Genomic DNA, 18,559 nt, shown 5'->3' with positions numbered 1-18,559 from the left:
TCAGTTGCCCTTTCCTGCCAGAAGCGTTTGTCTCAGTATGGAGGAGCGTCTCCAGATGCACACGTTCTCCACCTGATGGCCACGATGGCAAAATGTGAGGACAGGAAATTACAGGGGGGGGGGGGGGGGGGGGGTGGTGCAGAATGTGCAACGAGGTGAAAAAAGACTAAACAGAAACCTCAACAGGGTTTGACAAATGATTGCGTAACGGAACGTAGAAGGAGGCTTTAGAGGACGTTTCATTTAAAATCAGTTCCAGGGTTCAATCAACAGAAATCACTCAGCCAATAGATCTCCGTCCCGTTGGGAAGTACATTTTACCCAGAATGCATTATTTGGTTAAAAAGTCCAGCCGCGACCTCAGCGAGTCCACAGGCTGCTCCGCACAGCGAGCACCAGCTGGCTCCCCCCCCCCACCACGGCCATTAAGGGGCAAGCGGAGGGAGCACAGAGGCCCAATTAGACGCCTCTTCGACCCGCACCTCTCATCACCATTCACACCGAGGACCGCTCCATTACCCGGCCCACTCCTCGCGCCGGTCGGCGGCGGCGCCGAGTCGACGCCTCCCTTGGCTGCGAGGCAACCCGATGCGCCGCCTCCAGCTGTGCGCCTCCAGCTGTGCGCACACGTCACGCCGGCTCCTCCGGGCCTCCTCTGCGTCCCTGAGCATTAAAGAATCTCATTCACAGCGTCCACGGTGGCCTCCTCATCGGGGCCTGGGTCTAGGCAGGGGCAAGAGGGGGCCTGGCCCCCTCAAATAAATGTTGTGCCCCCTCAAACTAAATCTACTAAGCACGTAAACTAAGCACAATGCCCCCTCAAATAAATGTTGTGCCACCTCAAACTAAATCTACTAAGCTAAGATTGGTGGCTGCCCCCTCATACATGCCTGTCTAGACCCGGCCCTGCTCCTCATTGCGGGACCCGTGCTTCCCCCCCCGAGGAAGATAAGCGGCGCCGTTAATGGAGACTATTCAAGTCACCGTGAAGTACGCGTGTTTCCCCACCTTTCAACGGAGATCAGCTGCTTGTCCAAATCGAATCGGGGGAGGGGGGAGGGGGGGGGGGGGGGGCATCGGAGTTACACACGGAGCGCGCCCAAAGCACGAGGCGGCGCGCCGTGAATCCTCGAGTGCACAATTGGCGTAATGGCTGGCGTGATTATCATCAGAGGAAGCTGGGTCCTGGTGACGAAAGGCAGCGTGTGTCTGAGGCTCCTCTGATGAGCCTGAATCCTCCCGTTTCCTCCTGCGGCCCCCTACACACCGTGTGAGGATGGAGGGGGGCAACAAAGTGACAGAAATGTGCTCTAATCCCACTCAAGGACGGACTGTGGCCCATTTTAGTCTTCGTCTCTACTCTTAATTCTGTTAAACATTTACTGCCGTGAAAATAGAGCTGAGCGGCTTCACCGAGAACCTCCAGTTTGATTTGAAAACATCATCCCAGTTTAAACATCAGCGCCTATAAGAGTAGCACTTTAGAGCTCAACTGTATCTCATTTTTCTGTTTGTTTGTCTGTTTCTCAGGGTTTAAAACTCCAAAACTCAGCAGGCAATACGGCACATCATGTCTTATTTTGTAGGCAGTTTAAACTGATTAGATGAGAGGCTTCTAAAAAAAAGGAAACCAATTAGTTGGCTCAGTCCAACTGTCTTTTAAATTGACAAAAGGTATTAATAAAGTATTTATCAGATTAATCAATGGAATACTCCGTACCAGAATACATTGCCTCACACGGCCCGGCTGGTGTGACACACACACACACACACACACACACACACACACACACACACACACACGTCACACTTCCCCTCCGAGAAAACACCTGTCAAGCAGACAAAATGAGCAGCTCCCACATCCTCAAGCTCAGAGAAAGACGCAGATGTCCAAAGCCATAAAGGACGATTTAAAGTCTAACCACGGGCCAGAAAGAGAAGAGAAGATAAAGAGCACAAAAACAGAATGTGTCGGTTATGGAGGAAATGAGTATTTGTGTTACACAGGTTGTGTTTGTGGTCTCCTGAGGAACATCTCCATCACAGAAAGCACTGGAAAAGAGATGCTTGTGCTTTTACTGCGTTGAAAATGGGGATTTTAGGAGCCGTATCCTTTTCTAACTGTACATCTTGAACTCGGGACATCGAATTTATAAACACTCGAGGAGCACTCCTGGAAAGAGGTTTCCTTGAGCACACCCCTTCTTCCATCTAGTAGCTGACTAACCATTCCATTTTTTTTTGATTTTTTATTACTGTCGTCACCTTCAACACATTCCACAATCTCTGCAACGGAACAATGGGCGCCGCGGGGCCTCCCTACACCTGAGGAAACCAGGTAGATGAGGAGACATTGTTGAGTTCCAAACAGTACAGATGCTTTACAAGGCGAGGCACAAACTGTTACCGAGTCAAATACAAAGAAGGATCTCAAGAACGTACCGGTGGTTGTGCATTACGTGATGAATTGAACTTTAGGAGGTAAAAACGTAGTACAACCTTGAAAGGTTTTAGCCTTACGGAGATAGACATGAAACAATGTCCAAATGTCAACCTGTTTAAATACAAATACAAACAAAAGATTTTTGAAAAGTATAAAAAACCATGATCAGACATTGTAAGTGAATATAATCCTTTTGCTTTTGTTTTGTAATTGTTTTGTTGATGTTGTTTTGTTGTACTTGGCACTGTGGTCTGTAGTACTATTGTGAGATGACAAATTTCATCTAATTTTGGGGCGGGCGCCTATAAGCCCTTTTGCTTCGGCCCGCTCCTTTTGAGCAGAATGGTTCCTGCTCAAATAAAAAAATAAAATAAACAGTAACATTGCAGACTGTGAAGCAACAACAACGGGCCGAAATACTGCTTGTTGATCGTCTCCCTTTGTGCCAATTGCTTCAATCGCTGATACCTAACAACAACCTGCTTGCAGCTGCATGCCTTCGCCAAACCCGCCGTGGCGCCTTTCACACCCCCAACGTCAACACTCCTACTCTGCGATTGGGGGAAATTGTGATAATTAGCTTTATGTTTTTTCACGTTTGAGAGCAAACGGAGTGGACGGTGCCCCTTTGAACCCCGAATTCTGCTGCGAGCGACTCCACCTGAGCGAGGCCTTCCTGTGAAAACGCAAGAACGAGGTGGACGGGACGGAGGGGCCTTGACCTCTGTCCCCCCCCGCCCCCCCCCCATCCAGAATATAATATCTTGTCGACACTGGAGTACAAAAGGACACTTGTGACTTTATCTATATCGTCACATGCCTGCAGCCTGGGAAATGATTGCTAGTGCAGCTTTCCAACAACATGCAACCACAAAGAAGCCCGATGAATACGATCCACCTCGCCCCCCCCCCCCAAATCTCTCCCTCCCGCTCCTCCAGTCCATTCATTGACGGCGCTGCCAGACGGCCGCTTGTCCTTCAGCAGCGGAATGTCTCAGAGACACCTGAAGGAGTTACTGATTACGATTACAAGCAAAATGATGGAGGTTGTTGTTTAAATGGACGAATGTTAGTTAAAGTATAATTTTAAAAAAGCAGTACATGTCGGCCAACGTGTGTGTGTGTGTGTGTGTCACAGAGGAGCAGCCGTCTTAGCACTAGCGCCCCCCCTCCAGCCACCAGGCGGCTAACGAGTCAGCAGGCAGCGTGCAGCGGGGTAATGAAAGCGGTTCCGAGTTAACGTGCATCCTGCAAAACGCTCTAATTTCAAAGTGCAAATCGTCGCGGCAGAAGGCCGGAGGAGCTGCGGGACGGACGCGGAGGTGCAGCCTCGGTCACTGATCACATGATCGTCTGGCGCTTCTAGGTCGGCTCTCCCCTCACATATTGTGTGTGGGCAATAACTGTTGACCTTAAGTGCAAGATGACGCATTGCATTTTGCCATTTGCTCACTCTGCCTCACAAAAAACCCTTTTGAAAAGATCACAAACCGCGGTTCTGTTCGTAGGGAACATTCCCTTCACAAATATTCACACAATGGCACCTTTTGCTGTATGTAGTGATTAATCATGTATTCATACCAGGGAGGGATAAGAACTGCACAATCAGATATTGCAGGTTTTCTTTTCCACTCGAGTGTTTTAGCTGTAATGCTAAAGCTCTTTATGACAAACTGCCAAATATGCTTTTCCGCATTGTTTGACCCTTGAAATCACGAGGAGGTAGAAGGTGTTCTTCTATGAACATTTTATCTCTGCTATCTCCTAATCAACAGCATACTGTTATCCATTCATTTTGTTTATGGATCACATGAATGATGAAGCTGATGATAAAAGAAAAAAACTACATTCAAACCCCAGCAGGCTTTTCCTCTCAAACAGGAAATGTGTGAGTTGGTCAGAGAAATCCACACCAAACGCAGCGAAACGAAGCTCCGAGCCGTCGCCTGCGGGGAAGGAGGAAGGAAGATCTTCATCCACAACCAGACTGTAGAGAGAACTTCAGCCATTAAACCAACGTCAGCACGCTTCCACTGCTGGACCCCCGGCACACTGTCACCTGGTGGCTCCAGTTTGTGGGACTTAATGAGACTGATTTATTCTGAACTGTGACTTTGATGCACTGGTTCACTCTTCATTTCCACGGCTCTCTCTCACAGCAGGTGGTCTCTGGAGGGATATGTTTCTAGTGAAATGGCAGCGGACCAGAACTTTCCCGGGCCGATTTAATTTTCAAGCTGCTTGCATTTTTTTTACTTTTTTAAACAGTTCGGTAAAGAAGCTGGAGGAGGAGAAGTGAGAGGCGAAGCCTTCAGGAGGAAAAGGCAGCGTTTGGCTGCAGCAGTATCTTCATAATTAAAACTAAATATTCAACGTGACATCTGGACCGAACATTAACAGCTGCGTTAACTCAACAACAAAAGTTAGTAAAGAGAATAAGGCGGCATATCAAACCTGTTTTAATAAATAGATGGATAGTTTAAGGACTCATTTTTATATGATTTGATGATTCATTGATTAATCAACAAGGTTACAATCACCTTAAATGTGTCAGATACTTTAAAAATAAATCTCATTGCACATAGTGATAAACAAGCCGCTGTTGTTGTTTCCGTGGCCTACATAGCACCTCCTTCTCCTCTATTGGTTGGCAGCATCTGCCCGTGACTCCTACCTCAGGATGTCAGATCCTCCCGAGTCTCAGGCGACGCTCGCCGTGCGGCTCGCTGCTCAGACGCCAGGGCGCTTTTCCAAAATGTTAAAGATCCACATTCTATAAAAATTAAAAAATTAAAAAAACACCACTCCCGGACATGAAAGACTGCCACGATACAAAGTCGCATCCTTCCTCTTTCACACCCTCCGTTTAATCGAGTGGATGAGACATTTAACTCCTTCGAAGGAACCAAAGTGAAGCTCACGGCTCACTTTCCTCACAGTGAAACACACACACACACACACACACACACACACACACATCTTACCTCACCATCAACGTTGGATTTCTTCTTTACAAATGACTCACCTCTAATATGACTTCATGAATACCAACCAGGGTTTTAGGGGCTCGACTTATCCTCTCAAATATCAGCGTTTTAGAACACTTACAATGGTGCATTTCGGTTATTGCAACAACTTCTCAAAAGGGTCTTAACTTTTTTTGACCAGGAACAAGCAACCAATCGTCCCCCCGATGAGACAATCGACCTCTGTGGCCCATCGTTCCAGCGTCATTCATCTGGAAGTTAGGACAGTTTTTGTATCCCTCAACTCGTTCTCCTCTTTCCTTCCTGTGTGGGAGGTTTTTTTTTGTGTGTGTGTGGTTTCAGATCAAGAGAACGATGCGCCTGGTTGCCCTTGGAAACAAACAAGACTGTTTTTGAGGCTCTATCGGGATAATTCTTCCCCCCATTTCCGGCAGGAGGAGGGGACAAAAATATGACAAAGGCGACGTCGTCCCGCCGGTCAACGCGAAGACAAGCAAATCTCACTCAAGTGGACCGCAGCTCAGAGTCTGAGGACGGTTCTTCTGGGAGGAAACGAAGACAAGTGGAGCTAACAAAACCCTTCAAGAGGGACTGGAGGATTTTTACGAGAGATCTTCGTTGTTTTAGAGCTTCAGCTGAAACGTACTTGAGTTCTTGACAATTGTTCCGTCTATTCAATATCAGAAAAGAGTGAAAAATGCCAACTAGCATGTCCCTCAACCAATGGGGATAAATTCAAGTCTCAAGGCCTTCTCACTGCCTAATTCCTATGTCAATATCTCTGTATCTTTGTATTGAGCCGGGAGCGAGATGCCAAGATGCCACACTGTGCCTGAAGTCTCTGTTTAGAACCTAAGGACCAACCAAGAGGCCAAGTGTCTCAGGTCACCTGACCCATTTCACCCTAGAAATTCCCTCTCTGTAAAACCCGAACCTCCAAAGACGACTCGGCGATCACACCTTCGACCCGAGGGTCGGAGAATTAAAGAAACCGCCGTCATTTCTCTTGAAGCTTTGAGATCTCCTCCTCCTCCTCCTCTTCCTCCTCCTCCTGCTCCTGTTTTCTTCGCTCTCCTCTTCACCTCATCCATCCTTTGCCTCCCCTCCGGTTGACTTCTCTTCCGCCTCGCTCGTACACCTCGTTGTCTGCCATGAGGAGACAGGGTTTCCTTCCCTTCCCTGTCCCGCTGAATTGATTGTCCTCTTGTCCCCTGGAGGCATCCGTTTTTTTTACTGGTGCCCTATTGACCCCCCCCTGTCGACCTCCCCGTCGTTCTCTGGGGCTCTCGACTGGACTCCGGCCCGACGTGGGCCATGAATCAAATGAGAAGCTTGCGGGGGGGGGGGGGGGGGGGGGGCAGAGGAATCTGTCATGGACATTCACAGCGTTCAGCTCTGTTGTTGACTCATATCGACACTGATGGACCCGTGTTGAGGTTTCGCCGTCACAAGTAAAAACAATCAATCATCTCTTGTGAAAGACGGACCTGCAGTTGGTCCGGGACCAAAACCGCTGTATTGAGATGAAGTGACAGCTTCGTGAACGAGAGTAACTTGCAACAGGGGGGCAACAGGGTGTCATGTGACGCATCAGGGCCGTGACCGCCAGGCCTCTACCGACACGTTAATAATTAACAATAATGCCTGGGCCTGTTTGGGCCTTCTATGTAAATCGGATCAATTTCATGCAGATTGACTGTGCTGCACAATGGTGGGGCGCAAATGTCTGCTCCTCCTTCCTGTCAGCCTGCCCCCCCCGGTCCCTCGGCCCGATAAGGACACTGAAACGCCCCCCCCCCCCCCCCCCCCCCCCAGGGGAAGGATTCTCCAGAGTCAGACCTCCGCTGGCACACTCGTTATCGGAGCTAAACTAATGCGCTTTCAAGAGCTATTTTGCTCACTACCCCTGGCCAGCATGCTGTGATTAGCCCGTGCCCGCGGGGTTTCATTGGGGAGACGTGGACAGCAGGTCGGCCTCAACCGGCAGCGGGGGGGGACGCAGCAGTGAGATGAGGTTCAGTCCACCCTGAAGACACAGAGGAGAGTAGTGTGCGTCTTGTGGGAAATGATAAGTGTGCTGTGGAGAATGGAAGGAGTACAATTACAAAGGTTTGTGTTTGACTGGCACCAGAGTGGGCTTTCTTGTCCCCCCCCCCCCCCTCCTCCACCACCAATGCGCAGTTGTTCCGGTAATTAATTTTCACATGGTGCTCGTATTACGTGGAGACCTCTAGCGAGAACAGCAAAGCGCGACATGGACCCATTAAAATATTCAGCAGCACAGCTCCCCCATGGCCCCCCCACCCAGAGGACAACGGGCCTCAAAAGGCTCACGGTCCTGTTTACATGTTGGTTTTGTTGAACTTTCTTTACAGATAAACTCTTTCATCTTTCATCTCGATTATGTTAAAACACGACAAATCACCAGAATCACTAAAACCTCCAATGGGGAATTCAGTCTTACTGTAATAACTTTCCTTGTGTTTGGCCTTAAGAGCAACTTCAAAATGTACCACTCCCCACGAAGCCGAAGAATCAGCACGTTATTCAGGCTTTAAACGTTAAAATGTCGATCAGGTGAGAGGATGCAGAACGCCTCGGTGCCACCGCTCGCTACTTCTCCTCCTCTCCGGCTGCTCGGCGTCTCGGGGCCTCCTTGAAGGCTCCGTTGGACTCCGATGCCTCTCCGGCACCAGCGTTTACCGCCCGTGAGGGAGCAGGAGAGGCCCGAGGAGAGAGACACACACACTGGCTCACTGCAATGTTATCTCCTCTCGTCTTCATGGCACTGTCCCCCTAATCGATGCCACGCTGTGCGACTGTTCCTGGCCCGGCGCAGCGCAGCGGAAACAGGCCCCGAGGAGGCAGCCGCTGGTTCCGTGGGCGCAAATGCAACCAATGGGATTCTCAGATATCAGCAGAAACTCTGGAGGAGGGAGGCGGAGCTAGAAGAAGCGAGGGTGTGGACATATCTTCATTTTCTACTGTTGGGAGAAAAAAGGAAGGGATGAATGCACAAATCGCGCAGACAGCGATGGTGCACCGAGCACACTCGGGCTCATCCTCCGGGGGGGAGGGGGAGTGGGGGGGGGGGGGGTGAAAACGAAAAGCTTGTTTTCCATGTAGCCATCGAGTCAAGGAGGAGAGCGCCAGCCCCGTGGGCCACATCCTTGGATCCTTGGATTAATGACTGCGCAGAGCACAGAGCAACAGAGACCGATGAGGGCAAGGGTCGACTTTGATTTATCCACATGAGAGATCTCCACGGGGAGCCCAGAGGAGGCGGGGAGGGACCTCTAATCACGCAGCCTCATCGAAAAATAGTCCTCAGGGCCTGTCCGCGACCCGAGCTGCACTGCGTCAGACCACACGTCTTTACTCTTCTAAACGCCCACAACAAATAAGGATGAAATAACACGTCAACACGATGTGGCTGTGAATATAAAACGGTGTCTCTCCGTCAAAAGAGACATTTTTCTGTTTACTGTCTCCATCCGGCACCTAATTAGGAACTGGTACTATGCAAATGACCTGTCAATGTGCAGTGTAATGACATTTAAGTCCCTGTGATCGTACAAAAATGCAACAAAATCATATTCAGGTTTCCTTAGCTCTGAGAATTAAATGTATCAAAAGCCTTTTGTGCCTCTAACATAAAAGAACCATTATGTAAGCATTGGATGGTCATTCTTTAGAAAGGAGATTTCTTAAAACGTCCAAATTAATTTTCAGGGCTGAAACCATTGGTCGATTGATTTGTTAGTCCACGTTATTTGAATGAAGGGGTCGAGACTCACTCGGATGAACAGTGGACCCACGAGACGCTGAACTGCTTTCAGCACCACGGACAGCAGCCACATAGAAAAATTACAGGATTCACTTCATCTCAAGTGATTCTGTAATATTGCATTTAAAGTAGATTGAGCCCCAGAACTTTTTTTTTTTTTAAATCAGTTCAAAATGTATTATTTCCTAAATGTTGTGATGAAATCACAGCAAAATATCTATGAAGATTATGCAGCCAAATGGTTTTCATGAAATTCTAAAGTAAAATTAAGTGACAATTGGATAACCCCAACTAATTCAGCTTTCTTAATTTAGGTTTTAGATATACCACAAGATAATTTCTCCATTTTGTTTTGCAAATTGGCAATTTATTTGGAAGGGACTTTATAGAATGAGGTTGAGAACTGCGCTGAGGTTGAGAAATTATGTTTAATCAAGACGGCGGTTAGATGGAAATACTTCGACTTTAACCTGCTTTAAAAATGGCCTTTGCTAAAATGTCTGTGAGTTGTTTTCACTCCACCTTACCTCACAACCTGATTGTACGTCTCCAATAAACAATAATCACTATAAATGACACACACACACACACACACACACACACGCTCTTAACAAACGCTGATATTTGTGCATGAACCTCAGCTGCGGCATCAAAGGTCAAAGCCCATTTTTCATTTTCCTTTGTTCCCACTGTGGCATTTCCCCTTGATCCGACCACCCTGGCAATGTCCGATCCCTGCTGCGGCCCCCCGACCCCTTTGGAGGGCCCCCCCGGACTCCCGCTGAGGAGAGCAGCTCGCTCCAATGAGGAGACCACTGGAGATTTGAGATTTGAACCCTCGGGCACCAGGAACAGGAGCCGAAGGCGACGTCAAAGAGCTCATCCATCAGGTTACACCTTGAAGCTGCACATGTCACTTCCTCCTCTGGATTGGCTCGACGGAGCAAACCGGGAGAGACGTTGCTCCTCTCAGACCACGAGAACAAAATGTTTTTAATGCAACCCAGAAAAGGTCTCCTTCTGGATCCTGTGTGATAAGAGATACACTTCATGTTCAGCATTCATTCTGTCTGCAGCAAACCATGAAAGCACACAGTCTTCAGAAGGGAAGCACTGCCTGACACATCTTCTTGTCCCCCCCCCCCCTCTTCCGCCCCCCCTCTTCCATCCCACCTTGCAGACCGGATCCAAAGCCCAATCAGGACGTCTGTGTTTTGGACGGAGGGATAACGGGCGACTCAAGGTTACAACGAAAGCTAAAGGGAAGGAGAAAGTAGGAACGGTATTATATATTATAATATTCGAGGTATCCTTGGAAACAGGGCGCATGAATAAAAGTTGTTTTTCAAGCAACATGCAAAGTAGCAATGTAGCAACAATTTGATTTACGTGCAAGGAGGGGGGGTGACTCAGCAGCTCCTGAATGCACATGGTCGAGTAAATCCGTCGACATCATTAATATTCAAGTGGGCTCTGAGATCCTCTGTGGCAGCGTGTTGGAGCACTGAAACAAACGCTCCGACCTAGAACCAACTGACAGGATTCTACAGAACGAGACTCCTTCTCTTTGATCCAATGCTGCACAGTGTTAGCATTAAAAGCGCATAATAAACCCATCTCTTTGTAACCAGGATGAAAGCAAACAATTAAGCAAGGAAATACAGATAGACAGGTGAAACTCGCAAAAAATTAGAATATCTAATATTCAGTAATTCAACTTAAAAGGTGAAACTAATATATTATATAGACTCATTATATGCAAAGTGAGATATTTCAAACCTTTATTTGATATAATTTTGATGATTATGGCTATGTAATATACTATATACACTCACCGGCCACTTTATTAGGTACACCTGTCCAACTGCTCGTTAACACTTAATTTCTAAGCAGCCAATCACATGGCGGCAACTCAGTGCATTTAGGCATGTAGACATTGTCAAGACAATCTCCTGCAGTTCAAACCGAGCATCAGTATGGGGAAGAAAGGTGATTTGAGTGACTTTGAACGTGGCATGATTGTTGGTGCCAGAAGGGCTGGTCTGAGTATTTCAGAAACTGCTAATCTACTGGGATTTTCACGCACAACCATCTCTAGGGTTTACAGAGAATGGTCCGAAAAAGAAAAAACATCCAGTGAGCGGCAGTTCTGTGGGCGGAAATGCCTTGTTGATGCCAGAGGTCAGAGGAGAATGGCCAGACTGGTTCGAGCTGATAGAAGGGCAACAGTGACTCAAATAACCACCCGTTACAACCAAGGTGGGCATAAGAGCATCTCTGAACGCACAGTACGTCCAACTTTGAGGCAGATGGGCTACAGCAGCAGAAGACCACACCGGGTGCCACTCCTTTCAGCTAAGAACAGGAAACTGAGGCTACAATTTGCACAAGCTCATCGAAATTGGACAATAGAAGATTGGAAAAACGTTGCCTGGTCTGATGAGTCTCGATTTCTGCTGCGACATTCGGATGGTAGGGTCAGAATTTGGCGTCTACAACATGAAAGCATGGATCCATCCTGCCTTGTATCAACGGTTCAGGCTGGTGGTGGTGGTGTCATGGTGTGGGGAATATTTTCTTGGCACTCTTTGGGCCCCTTGGTACCAATTGAGCATCGTTGCAACGCCACAGCCTACCTGAGTATTGTTGCTGACCATGTCCATCCCTTTATGACCACAATGTACCCAACTTCTGATGGCTACTTTCAGCAGGATAATGCGCCATGTCATAAAGCTGGAATCATCTCAGACTGGTTTCTTGAACATGACAATGAGTTGGCTGTACTCAAATGGCCTCCACAATCACCAGATCTCAATCCAATAGAGCATCTTTGGGATGTGGTGGAACGGGAGATTCGCATCATGGATGTGCAGCCGACAAATCTGCGGCAACTGTGTGATGCCATCATGTCAATATGGACCAAACTCCCTGAGGAATGCTTCCAGCACCTTGTTGAATCTATGCCACGAAGAATTGAGGCAGTTCTGAAGGCAAAAGGGGGTCCAACCCGTTACTAGCATGGGGTACCTAATAAAGTGGCCGGTGAGTGTATATACACACTGATATATTAGTTTCACCTTTTAAGTTGAATTACTGAAAGTAATGAGCTTTTGCACGATATTCTAATTTTTTGCGAGTTTCACTTGTATTTCATCATCTTCTCTATTATGTGATGTGCTACATAGATTATGATTATAAGGACTTCATTACAGGTGAGCTCTCCTCTCACTGTACCAACCTTCTCATTGTTGATTGATTGGCGGTTTCAGTATTTGTTTAAGCATTTACTCGCGATGTTCACGTTGGCACGGACCCTCCGAGGGATCCGAGCGGGCCATTGAAATTCTAGAACATCCTTCTGCAGGCTCAAAGAGAGATGCGTTGATCTGGCCACACACTGGAGGAGAGAGAGAGAGCAGCTCAGAGTCTCTCGGGCTCCAATTAAACGTATTCAGCAGCGAAGGACTCCACGTCCGGAGGACTTTTTCTTGCTCCCGGCCACCTTCCTTCTCAACGAATATTACATCTTACAATTACAATCCTATTAAGAAGCAGGAGAATTGCTGTGTGCAAATTAGGGCTGCTGAAATCTAAAAATAATATTAATTATTATTATCTTCATATATTTTATTAGTTTGACAAAAATGAGACAAAATACTAAACAAAAAAACAAAGGTTTTAATCATTTTGTCATGATTCATTTCATAAAGTTATTACGATTGTATTGTTCTTGTGAAATATTGTGTCTTTGATTGTCATGTATTAATGAAGCTATATTTGCTTGATGCAATGTTCTGCAAGCTGCCTGTTAGAAGAGAGATAACACCAAATGGAATCCAAATGAGAGGGTAACTTTGGAGGACACAATATTCACAGTAGGCCTTTAATTAGTTCAATTGACTTACGGTTACAAGACTTAGTTAGACATTTAAGGGGAGAAGATACCTTTATTGTCCTGGGATGTATAGACGACTTTTATTTTGAAAAGCTCAGTGGCTAAATAAAGCAGTTTAGGGGTAGTAGCCAATGTTCAGCTGCATAGTGGAGTGTAAAAGAAAAAAGGTTGTATGTTCGATATGGTGCAGAAATCAAATCACCAATGCTACATTAATTAAATGGTTGCATTGCTGATAATGCAGAAAAAAAATAATTAGAATGCAGACAGTTAAATTGAGAACAAGCCGTGTGTGAGGATGAAGCAGCAGATTAATGATTCGCGGGAAAATAAAATGTCCACATGATCGACGAGATCAAATTAAAACCAATGATAGTAAAAAAAAAAAAACACTTCACCTCGTCTGAAATATTGTAATCAACCTTTGCCGAGTACGAGCACGATTCCTAATAACGAGGCTGCAATTAGGACAAAAACACGTCCCGCAGCGATCTCCCTGCTTGCTGCACACGAGTGACGATGCTTTCAGAGCAGCGCGGCGTGGATGTGAAAAGTGACTTTGACTTCAGTTCAGTTTTAGTTCCTTTTGTCTTGAGAAGATTTCTTTCAATTGACTCTAATGAGAGCATTAGCTTTAAAATGTTCATTTGGACAATACATCAGGGTGAATTTGTTGATGACGGAGTGAGTCCTTTTTTTCAGCTCTATACAATTAACAGCTTTGACAACAGGGACCTGCAGGGGACCCATGTGGCCCTGAACGTGCAACGCCCCCTCCTTCGACAGGCCGCACCCTCTGCTGAACCCAGAGATTAGACGGAGCCGACCGGCCAGCGAGGCGCCGGCATGAACGAACCAATGAGATGTTGAACCTGCTGGATTTAAACAAGCCGGCACACAGGAGTCCTGGAGGGGGGGAACTCGGTAAAGCGTGAAGTATCTGCTTCCTTGTGCAAAGTCAACCAGCGAGGGACAAATGAGTCGTTATGGAAAATCAGCGAGTGGAAGCACGAACGTCACGTTACTCTTGAAAGGGCTTTTTCAGAAAAGCTGAACACATTGCTGCCGGGTCGGATGATTTCAGGCAGAACATTTAAAATGTATTTGCATGGAATAATTAAATGTTTGTTCAAAACAAACAAAATGAAACGAGAAAAATATGGCCTCCTCTTTTCTATAAACCACTTAAACACTGTGAACCAGACCTTTTTATTTACCATGTGTTCCATCTTCAGTATATTCACAGCGATGCTTGCACCTCTGCAGAGTTTAATATTCACGACGGTGTGAATTATGTCGTCGACCTTGACATAAACGCACTATGAAAAGGTAACGCTCACCTTTTATTTGCACTCAAAAACCAAACCAAAGTCCTGAATTATTCAACCTGAAGAACACGGTAAACAAATAGGGATCGTTTCCCTGTTTGTGTGGTTTGCACCAAAATGACTGTTCAAAAAAACGCAAGAACGCAGGCACTCAACTGCAGTTCTGGAGACATTGCGGGATTTGAATGATTTGATCGGGAATACGTTATGGCTATGAGGGTCATGGGTCAGACTTCTAAAACACAACATCTCTTCCGGGCTAGAAATGAATACTCCTTCGCTGGTGAGCGTTTCTTCTCCACTCCAGAGCTTTGTTTTTACACATTTATGAACGATCTGACCCGGAGCACTAAAGCACAAGCAGGAAAATTGAATAAAGAATAGAGACATGTGATGAACACATGAAGCCTCAGGCCACGTTTCCCCCCTTCAATTAACCGCTGAACTTGTCTCTAATTATAAGGCAATGCACTAAAACTTCAGACCTCGGTCCCGGTAATCACGGACCACGGAGGAGCGTCTGAAACGAGCCGCTCCTCCGTGCGCTGTGACCCGGAAACAGGAAGTGACCCGACCCACACAACACAACACCGTGTGTCCCTCCCTCCTCTCGCAGGGGACCACACATCTCAGCTGGAAGCCCAGTCACTCTTGGCGTGTGAATCAAAGTGACGATGGTGGTGGTTTCGTGTAGAAGATTGTTGACCTACCAGGAAGCAGCCGAGACGCACGCTGCCCTCGCCGGCGCTTTCTGTGGAGGAAAAAATAAATAAATAAATAAATAAATCACTGGGGGTGGTTTTCTCTTATTATTTCTCTTCTCTTAAATATTCGTAGTGACGCTTTATCTGCAGCTGAATGCGGCCATTGATCACCAACAATCGATGGCCAATTCTTCATTATACAGTGCATCACATATCATTTACCACATTATCATCATCATCATCGTAGTTTGCAACTCAACATTGGAAAGATTTCTCTCGACATAAACCCGTCCTGGAGCACATTAAACTGTGTGTGTGTGTGTGTGTCCCGACTGACAGGAACACACGTCATGAATAACAATTCTCCGTAAAGTGGAGCTGTGAAAATTAGCCGGCGCCTCTATTGTGTCGGTTAATGGAAACTGAGACGGTTCTTTAGCTGTGGGGTTAATGGACTGAGCCAAGCGCCACGACTCGGTCCCTCAGCTTGAATAATACATTGGGAAATGGGTGGTGTGGGCCAACATGAGAAGTCTGATTCATCAGGATCTTTAAGAAGAACAAACAGATGCGTGACGGGATGGGAGTCCATCGATCGATTAATCAGACCAGCTGTTGGAGGCCCCCCAAAAATACAAACTACCTCCATTTGAGTGCACATCTAGTGAGACATGAACTCCTATTCCATTCAATGACTAACTGGTGCTCCTCAGACAATAGAGACTCATTTAGAAGGGCGGGTTTCCTCAGCAGAGCCATCAGCGTTATCATCACCATCGTGGACACATCTCGTGGGCGCACCGATCCTAATCAACAGCAGGAGGCGGAGCCAACAGGCGGGGGCCGGTCACCCGTGTTCACCTTGTGGAGTGCGGAGAAGGAATTGGTTCATTGAGTAACTGTAATCACAACGTCTCCATGCGAGAGCCCCGAGGTAATCACCACAAGAAAGGATTCCAACACAAATGATCGCTCTTCTCAAACAATGCAGCAACAAATAGCAAAGTGAACCCAGATGAATCCTCACCGCTAATGAATGATTCAGAAATCCCACCCTATTCACATCCGTCACACCTTTCAGCTCCGTATTAACACACACACACACACACACACACAGGGCTGCGTGGTGGAAGGATCAACACAAACAAACTGATCCCACCTACTCCTTCGCATACTTTTGTTGCACAGAACCTGTTTGCATAAGCGGCTCGACTCCCATCTTGGATTCTCTCACCTCGGCTCCAACGAGGACGAAGGTGAAACCGTTTACGGAGACCATGACGCAGCACAAAAAAAAAAAAACTCTGCTCTCGTTTGCTTCTCCTTACCATTAAAAAAAAAAAAGTCAACACCGTCTGTTGTTGTTTACAAAGTTGACAGAAAATACACAATAAACAAAAGAGAACTGAAACGGGTCAAATTGTAGGAAGTTCCTTTTTGTCACAAGATGACATTTTATCTCCCCTCTTTAAAACCTCACTGTCCACATCACTAAAGCCACTGGAGAGTCCAGTAGGTCAGTCACATGATCAGACGACTCTTATCAGTAAAGTAAAGTCATTGTCACCTCGTGACCTTTGGAGAGTTCCAGTCGCCCAGTGATCCTTTTCCCGCCTCTCAGACACGCAGCCAGAGACGCTCCTTTGTCTGCATCACAGGTGACGCCCACAGAGGAGCCGATTGGTTGTTGGGCTCCCGGCGATGGATCCAGTGACTGACGTCCGCACTGCAACCGTTTACTTACTCGTCACATTTTTGCCGCTCGGAGGGAAGATCACAAACAACGTCTCGATCATTTAGTGTGAGACGTGCAGCCCCCCTGCCCCCCCCCCCCCCTTTGAACCCCAGTCCACTGTTTGGATGGATTTGATGGTTCTTATTAATAAAGATCCGTCATCCTCCCCTCAGCTGCTCATGTTTGTGTTATTTAAAAAGCTCCCTCTGTAACCTTTATGTTTATAACCGATTCATTTTAATTTTATTATAAATTTTATTTGATCAATCGGTGTGTACCACAAAGGGATATGTATGAGAGGTAAATGACGAGTCATTACCGTGATGTCATGTGTCTTCTCTGGGAGACACATGACATCACAGTTTTTATTTTTTTTTAATCTAATGACAGCAGGGAGTTCAAACCAATGCGACTCGCAGGTTATTTATTCCATGCAGTTCTGTACCTGACGGAGTCTCATTTAAAAAAACAAAACATTTTAAGGATTCGAAGCACTTTGTCACATCTGTACCGAGTCCATCCAGATGTGCAGACTACAGCGTGACCGTCCTCGAGTCGGTGCGATACGTTACCAAAGACGTCGGCATGACGAACGACCGCCTCTCTGATCTCAATGAACGCTGACAACCACACGACAAGCTTCCTGAAACCATGGAATGTTTGCACAGAGTGACTTAAAAAAGCAGCCAGGATTGTGCACATTTAAATAATGCTGCACGAGAGAGACGCACATCCAACGGGCAACGCAATGTTGTTGGTTTTTTTTTTCATATTGACATTATTATTATTATTTTGGATCCATCGTAATTGTTACCAATACATTTCACACTAATTATCAGTGTGGAGAGCAGGGATGAATGTGATGGAATAAAGACTGCGTCAAGTAGCACCAGTTAACTATGTATAGCTAATATCTATAGAGCATTGGAGGAGTTTACATATCTTTATTTTATTAAATTATTCTTTAACCATTAATGTCAATGTGTCAACCAGATTCTCTACACGTAGAATCAAATGGATGATTATGCTCAAAATAATCCTTTTTTTTCCCATCTGTAATAGTAAAAAGATTTGTAATATGCAAATGTAGATGCATAATTTTGATGAGAAAAATCTCATTTAGTTCAGCTCTTTAAAAAGAGTCATTTGCATATATTATTTGTAGAAAACATCCTGCTGGACTGTGCAGATCAAGAAAAACTAGACTTTGTATAAACTACGTTATGTTTTGTACGTGAAAAATAAATATGTTTGCGCTAAAAGTACTTGAGAAGATATTTGATTTAATTTATAAATTAATGTATAATTTATAAACGCCAGACTTTTAATTCTTTTAGAGATGTCGGTGCTACGGTGCATCAGGAGGCTTCTCAGGAGGCTTCTCTGCAGCAGAAGGATCCTTCTGGTCGAGGTGCATCTCACAGCATCTCCACAGCGACGCATCCGACTCGGGACCAACTGCTCGGCAGAAATATTAAAGTGTAGAACTTCAAACTAAATACTTTAAAACGTTGAATACCTCAGCTTTGACCTACTTCTACGTTTTAACAAAACAATAAAAAGCGAGAGTAATGAATGAAAAAGAAGGAAGCAGCAGCTTCCATGAGGTCAGTAAGTCAGAGCTCCATGTCACAGCTGTTAAGATTATGAGTTGCTGTTGCTCATGTTTTACTGACGCTC

The 18,559-nt window shown here is 46.1% G+C and overlaps 1 protein-coding gene across 1 annotated transcript in view; it reads right to left on the bottom strand.

The window, feature by feature from the left end:
• rap1gapb (RAP1 GTPase activating protein b) overlaps positions 1 to 18,559 on the bottom strand; it is a 40,628-nt gene that overhangs the window by 19,869 nt on the left and 2,200 nt on the right. The window contains exon 2 of the mRNA XM_037490017.2: positions 15,151 to 15,191. The gene's annotated coding sequence lies outside the window, so the exon portion shown is untranslated. The remainder of the gene's footprint in view (positions 1 to 15,150; positions 15,192 to 18,559) is intronic.

Source organism: Pungitius pungitius, chromosome 8, assembly GCF_949316345.1.
Source record: "Pungitius pungitius chromosome 8, fPunPun2.1, whole genome shotgun sequence".
NCBI classification, from domain to species: domain Eukaryota; kingdom Metazoa; phylum Chordata; class Actinopteri; order Perciformes; family Gasterosteidae; genus Pungitius; species Pungitius pungitius.
The sequence above is the reverse complement of the archived record's forward strand: the minus strand, read 5'-3'. Positions and strand labels throughout refer to the sequence as shown.